Source organism: Anomaloglossus baeobatrachus, chromosome 11, assembly GCF_048569485.1.
Source record: "Anomaloglossus baeobatrachus isolate aAnoBae1 chromosome 11, aAnoBae1.hap1, whole genome shotgun sequence".
In the NCBI taxonomy this organism is placed as follows: domain Eukaryota; kingdom Metazoa; phylum Chordata; class Amphibia; order Anura; family Aromobatidae; genus Anomaloglossus; species Anomaloglossus baeobatrachus.
In genome coordinates, this window is record NC_134363.1 from 161,625,443 (window position 1) to 161,631,941 (window position 6,499).

A 6,499-nucleotide genomic window follows, 5' to 3' on the forward strand; every position below is an offset into this window, starting at 1 on the left:
CCCCACCCGGTTGGTGGTCTCTGCCTTTCTCCTGCACCTGTTTGAATGTTGATGGACTACCTGAACTTGCAATACAGGGGTCCGCTCCCCGGCTTATGTATGTCGGAGGAGCCCTTTGCCCGCAGACGATGGCCCCTGGTATCTCTCTGCCATGGCGGTGGCTTTCTATCCCCCTTGTTGGACTGTTGTCTTCAATCGGGATTTCGGGTGGGAAAGGAACTATAGTCCTGGCCGCAATCAGTGAATTAGCTAGCCCCCAGTAGCTTCTGGACCTAGTTTCAGGATCTGAGTACCCCCACTTGTGCTCCGGTTTCCAGTCGGTTCCCCGGGTCGGTACCGGCGGGCCACTACCATGTCCCGGTCCACCACGGTTCCACCGAGCTGTCTTTCCGGCTCCTGCAGGCAGAGGCCTCCGTCTGCTTCCTAGCCAAAGGTGCCCGGGCTCTAACCCTGGCACCTGTCAGTTAGTTGCAGACCTGACACACAGGCCTGCTTCCACTCCACTTCTCCTCCTAAACTAAACTGCTCTGTGTTTCATGCCTCAGGCTCTCTGAACTCCTTGGTGGGCGTGCCAACCGCCTGGCTCCCCCCCACTGGTGTGTCCATCCATCAATCACTGAGAGAGGTGACTAGGGTTTAAATGGTTGGCTGCTGACACCTTGTTAGGGGACTGGTGTTGTGCGGGGGTCTACCTGTCTACCTACATTAGCCAGGATATTTATCAGGTGGCCTACACCAACCAATCACAACTCTCCTTCTATTTTGCTACAGATCATTAATAAAAGCTCTGATTGGTTGCTATAGGCAATGAAGAACATTCTTAGCATAACACCGCTTATGTGTCAGTGAATATGATTTTGGTGGTGAGAGGGGAGTCGGAGAGAGACAGACAGAGGGAGAGAAAGACAGACAGAGAGAGAGAGAATGGGAGAGAGGCAGAATGGGAGAGAGAGGTAGAAAGAGTGGGAGAGAGACAGACAGAGGGAGAGAAAGACAGACAGACAGAGGGAGAGAGAGTGGGAGAGAGAGAGGTAAAGAGAGTGGGAGAGAGGGAGAATGGGAGAGAGAGTGGGAGAGAGACAGAGGGAGAGAAAGACAGACAGACAGAGGGAGAGAGAGTTGGTGAGAGAGAGGTAAAGAGAGTGGGAGAGAGGGAGAATGGGAGAGAGAGAGGAAGAGAGAGTGGGGGAGATGGAGAGATATGGAGAGAGAGTGGGAGAGAGAGAGGGAGAGAGAGTGGAAGAGAGAGTGGGAGAGAGAGAGGGAGAGAGAGTGGAAGAGAGAGTGGGGGAGAGACAGAGGGAGAGAAAGACAGACAGAGGGAGAGAGAGTGGGAGAGAGAGAGAGAGTGGGAGAGAGACAGACAGAGGGAGAGAGAAAGAGAGAAGAGGAGATAGAGAGAATGGGAGAGAGGGAGACTTAGGGTACCTTCACACTTAGCGATGCAGCAGCGATCCGACCAGCGATCTGACCTGGTCAGGATCGCTGCTGCATCGCTACATGGTCGCTGGTGAGCTGTCAAACAGGCAGATCTCACCAGCGACCAGTGAACAGCCCCCAGCCAGCAGCGACGTGCAAGCGACGCTGCGCTTGCACGGAGCTGCCGTCTGGAAGCTGCGGAGACTGGTAACTAAGGTAAACATCGGGTATGGTTACCCGATGTTTACATTAGTTACCAGCGCACACCGCTTAGCTGTGTGTGCAGGGAGCAGGGAGCCGCGCACACTGAGCGCTGACTCCTTGCTCTCCTAGCTGCTGTACACATCGGGTTAATTAACCCGATGTGTACAGCAGCTACATGTGCAGAGAGCCGGAGCCGGCAGCACAGGCAGCGTGAGAGCTGCAGAGGCTGGTAACTAAGGTAAATATCGGGTAACCACCTTGGTTACCCGATGTTTATCTTGGTTACAAGCTTACCTCAGCTGTCAGACGCCGGCTCCTGCTCCCTGCTCGCTTCATTTGTCACTCTCTCGCTGTCAAACACAGCGATCTGTGTATCACAGTGGGAGAGCGCCTTTGAAGAAAACGAACCAGGGCTGTGTGTAACGAGCAGCGATCTCGCAGCAGGGGCCAGATCGCTGCTCATTGTCACACACAGCGAGATCGCTAATGAGGTCACTGCTGCGTCACAAAAAGCGTGACTCAGCAGCGATCTCGCTGTGTGTGAAGCACCCCCTAGTTACTATCCCAGCCAACGCCGGGTACTACAGCTAGTAGAACTATAAAACAAAACTGGATGTGACCATGGACCTTCCCTTTAAGAAAATGTACTCTTTCCTGAGGATTACAGCCATTGTCACGCCGCCTTCCTAGGAGAATAGGTGAAGTTTGTTAGCGGAGATTTCCCTTTTCATTTGCTCAGTGAACTACAGAAATGATATTCTCTTTGTAATGTAATTCAGTTTCCAGCCGCACGACACCTGCATACAGTTCCAGATTAAATTGTTTTGTAAACCTCGCAGTTACTTTTCTGTTTAATGCTCCTTTTGAATAATGGATAAAGCTGATCTTCTTCGCCTCCATAAAAGCGTTACTCCGGCTCATTGTTACGGGGTTTAAAAATAATTGACTGAATTTCAACAATAAAATGGAAAAGCTCTCGAAGAAGCAGCTTTGATGTGACTTCCAAAGTGAGTCTAAGGCGTGTCTAGATTTGCACCAATTACGATGATTTTATTTTTCTATCTTTACAAAAAATAAACAATCCAGTGTACAATATACCCACAGCTACTACAACACTGATACAAACCCCTGGCGGATTTGATTACATTTTCTTTGTAATACCACATCTATACCTGTTGCAGTTTCTGACCTTTTCTTCTTGTTGCGCACCTGTATCAACTCCAGGATTGAACTCTGCTCCCTTCCCCTAAGCCCGCTGCACTCTGCTGTGCTCCACGTCAGTAAACTCCAGGGACATCCCCATCACTCAAGACCTTTTAAAGGCTGACATGGACACACATTTCTATAGAAGTATTAAGTAAACCTTGTGTTTGTTACATTCTGTTTGGAGATTTTCCCACCAGTTTACTCAGGTGATATCATTAATGATGAGTCACCACTACTGTGCTCGGGGTGATCAGTACTTGTAACGAGCAGCTGGTGCTCAGATGGACGCAACTTAAGTACCAGAGTATAAGGAAAGTCAATGGGAAACTCAAGCATTTTTCCAGAAGAGTAGTGCTCACTCATCACTAGATACAAGTACTGAGCACCCGAGCATGGTAGTGCTCACTCATCACTAGATACAAGTACTGAGCACCCGAGCATGGTAGTGCTCACTCATCACTAGATACAAGTACTGAAAACCCGAGCATGGTAGTGCTCACTCATCACTAGTTACGAGTACTGAGCACCTGAGCATTGTAGTGCTCGCTAATCACTAGTTACCAGCACTGAGCACCCGAGCATGGTAGTGCTCACTCATCACTAGATACGAGTACTGAGCACCCGAGCATGGTAGTGCCCGCTCATCACTAGTTATGAGTACTGAGCACCCGAGCATGGTAGTGCCCGCTCATCACTAGTTACAAGTACTGAGCACCCAAGCATGGTAGCATTTGTTCATCACTAGTTATGAGTACAGAGTACCCAAGCATGGTAGTGCTCACTCATCACTAGTTACCAGTACTGAGCACCCGAGCATGGTAGTGCCCGCTCATCACTAGATACGAGTACAGAGCACCCGAGCATGGTAGTGCCCGCTCATCACTAGATACGAGTACTGAGCACCCGAGCATGGTAGTGCCCGCTCATCACTAGATACGAGTACTGAGCACCCGAGCATGGTAGTGTCCGCTCATCACTAGATACGAGTACAGAGCACCCGAGCATGGTAGTGACCGCTCATCACTAGATACGAGTACTGAGCACCCGAGCGTGGTAGTGCCCAATCATCACTAGATACGAGTACTGAGCACCCGAGCATGGTAGTGCCTGCTCATCACTAGTTACGAGTACAGACCACCCAAGCACCTGTGCTGAAAACACAGATAAAGACAGACAAGGGAAAACCAAAACTCTGTCACACAGCACACACACACACATTAAGACAATAAGAGCTAGAAGGAAGTACAAAACAATAGGGGAAAATTCCACAGCCGCACCAAGCAAAGAGCACCACTAAACACAACTTTCACCAGAGAGAGTCTGCGACACCACACCTCACAGACCAACATAAAATAAACTATAGCTGGCATGGGTAGAAGGATCCCACCAGCATAAATAGGATGGGATCAGATGTGATAGGTCTCCCCACCACATGTGATTAAAGGAGCAAGCAGACTAGCAGAGATTAACTCTTTCTAGCCTGCCTATAAATCAGCACACAGCAGGTCGACCCCCGTGTCTGCCTGTGTTGATCTCAGACACCAGAGAAACCATTGGACGGAGTTTCAGAATCTCCAATCCTAATAGTGCCCAATGCCGCCATGACAGTTGGCGAAGTGTGTGCAAAACTCCATGTGACAGGTTCATGATTGTGGATGGCAGTGGAAGCTCATGGCCCCAATGCAAAAGCTGCAATGGGGCTCCAAATTAATACACATTTTTAATAGTAATGGTCTTTTCATATAGGCAAAAATGTTTTTTTTTTAGGCCCCCTAGGTTCCAGGGCTCGGTGGCGATTGCAACCCCTGCATCTATTGCAGTTACGCCTCTTGTGATTGGCCTAACTCCATGGTACTGTAGTCCAACTGTGTCCAACCAAAGTTACCGTCTCGGAGTATTTCGATTACCACTACTTGCATGATCACCTTCAGCTCATCTTGTCTACATGAACATAGTGATACATTTAAAGTTTTTACCCTTTACTGCTGTTCTGGCAAACTTTCACCTTGTAATTTTGGTTTCAATTATGGCAGATATTTTTGATGGGCTTAGATATCAAACTGGCTTAAGGCGCTGAACTCCTGAGTTTAGATGAGTGGACCCTTGGAAGTTTGAGTTCACCGGTTTCAGGCTGACTTTAGATAAAGTTCAGTTTGGGACTCGAACTTGACCTGAACATAATCCCGGAGCCCGAACCCTATTTTAAGTCACTGATTCGGCAGTTCGGGTCTTCGCCCACATACAATCAGCCATAAACAGAACACTTCCGGAGGAGGGAGGTTCTTTTTTGGTGTATACTACATCCAATAATGCTGTTTTTACCCCCATTGAGAGCTATTGAGAGACTGTAAGGGGGGCTTTGCAAGTTGCGACATCGCAGCAGCGATATCGTCGGGGTCAAATCGAAAGTGACGCACATCTGGCGCCGGTAACGACGTCGCAACGTGTAAAGCCTAGAAGCACTGATAAACGATCACAAAAGCGTCGTAAATCGGTGATCTGTGTAGCGTCTGTCATTTCCATAATTTCGCTGCAGCGACAGGTACGCTGTTGTTCCTCGTTCCTGCGGCAGCACACATCGCTGTGTATGAAGCTGCAGGAGCGAGGAACATCTCCTTACCTACGTCCCGCCTGCAGTGAGAAAGGAAGGAGGAAGGAGGTGGGCGGGATGTTTACGTCCCGCTCATCTCCGCCCCTCCGCTTCTATTGGCCGCCTGCCGTGTGACGTCGCTGTAACGCCGCACGACCCGACCCCTTAGGAAGGAGGCGGGTCGCCGGCCAGAGCGACGTCACAGGGCAGGTAAGTGCGTGTGAAGCTGCCGTAGCGATAATGTTCGCTACGGCAGTTATCACAAGATATCGCATCTACGACGGGGGTGGGGACTATCGTGCTCGGCATCGCTACAATCGGCTAGCGATGTCGCAGCGTGCAAAGTACCCCTTAGTGTCTCCTACTTGGCCAAGCACCGGGCATACCCAATCACCCCACTGCTCGATCAAATTGGGTAGAGCACCCAAACTCCACACTCGGACACTGATTTCTTTAAAAGTTTGTGTTCAGTACGGACCCTGAACCCTACAATTCAGGTTCGCTCATCTCTACAGATGAGTGAACCCGAGGTTCGGTGTTCGTACCAAAGACAGACCGGAACTGCCCAATTAGTGACTTCCATTGGGGTTCCGGTGAAGTCCGGGTTCCAAATCGAACTTTATCTAAAGTCTGGCAGCACCCACCGATCCGAACTCCCACGAGTTCGCTCAGCTCTACTCCAGGGGCCAGCTGAGTGTAATTCACACCAAGAGTCATGGGAAATGTGGCGCCATCCGTAAATTGTGCCAGCTTGATCGATTCATAAACCATTACACCGATGTTCAAAATAAAGTTGAACGCTTCGCGAACAAAATAAATCTATTTTTGCAATCCAAGCAGAAAAGACACCACAAGGCAATGGAATTAATTAGTTACACATAATATAATTCCGTAATGCACAAAACGGTTTGGTAATGATTTTCTCTCATCTTGACAGGGAGGCGATTTATCAAACGAATGTGTTTTGTTAAGAACGTCTCTGTTAAAAGTAATCCGGTGCGATTCCTAAAACAAATGCATCAATTATTAAAGATGGCTAATTAATTATGGGTTTTTGAATTGCTTGGAGCGTGGCATTAC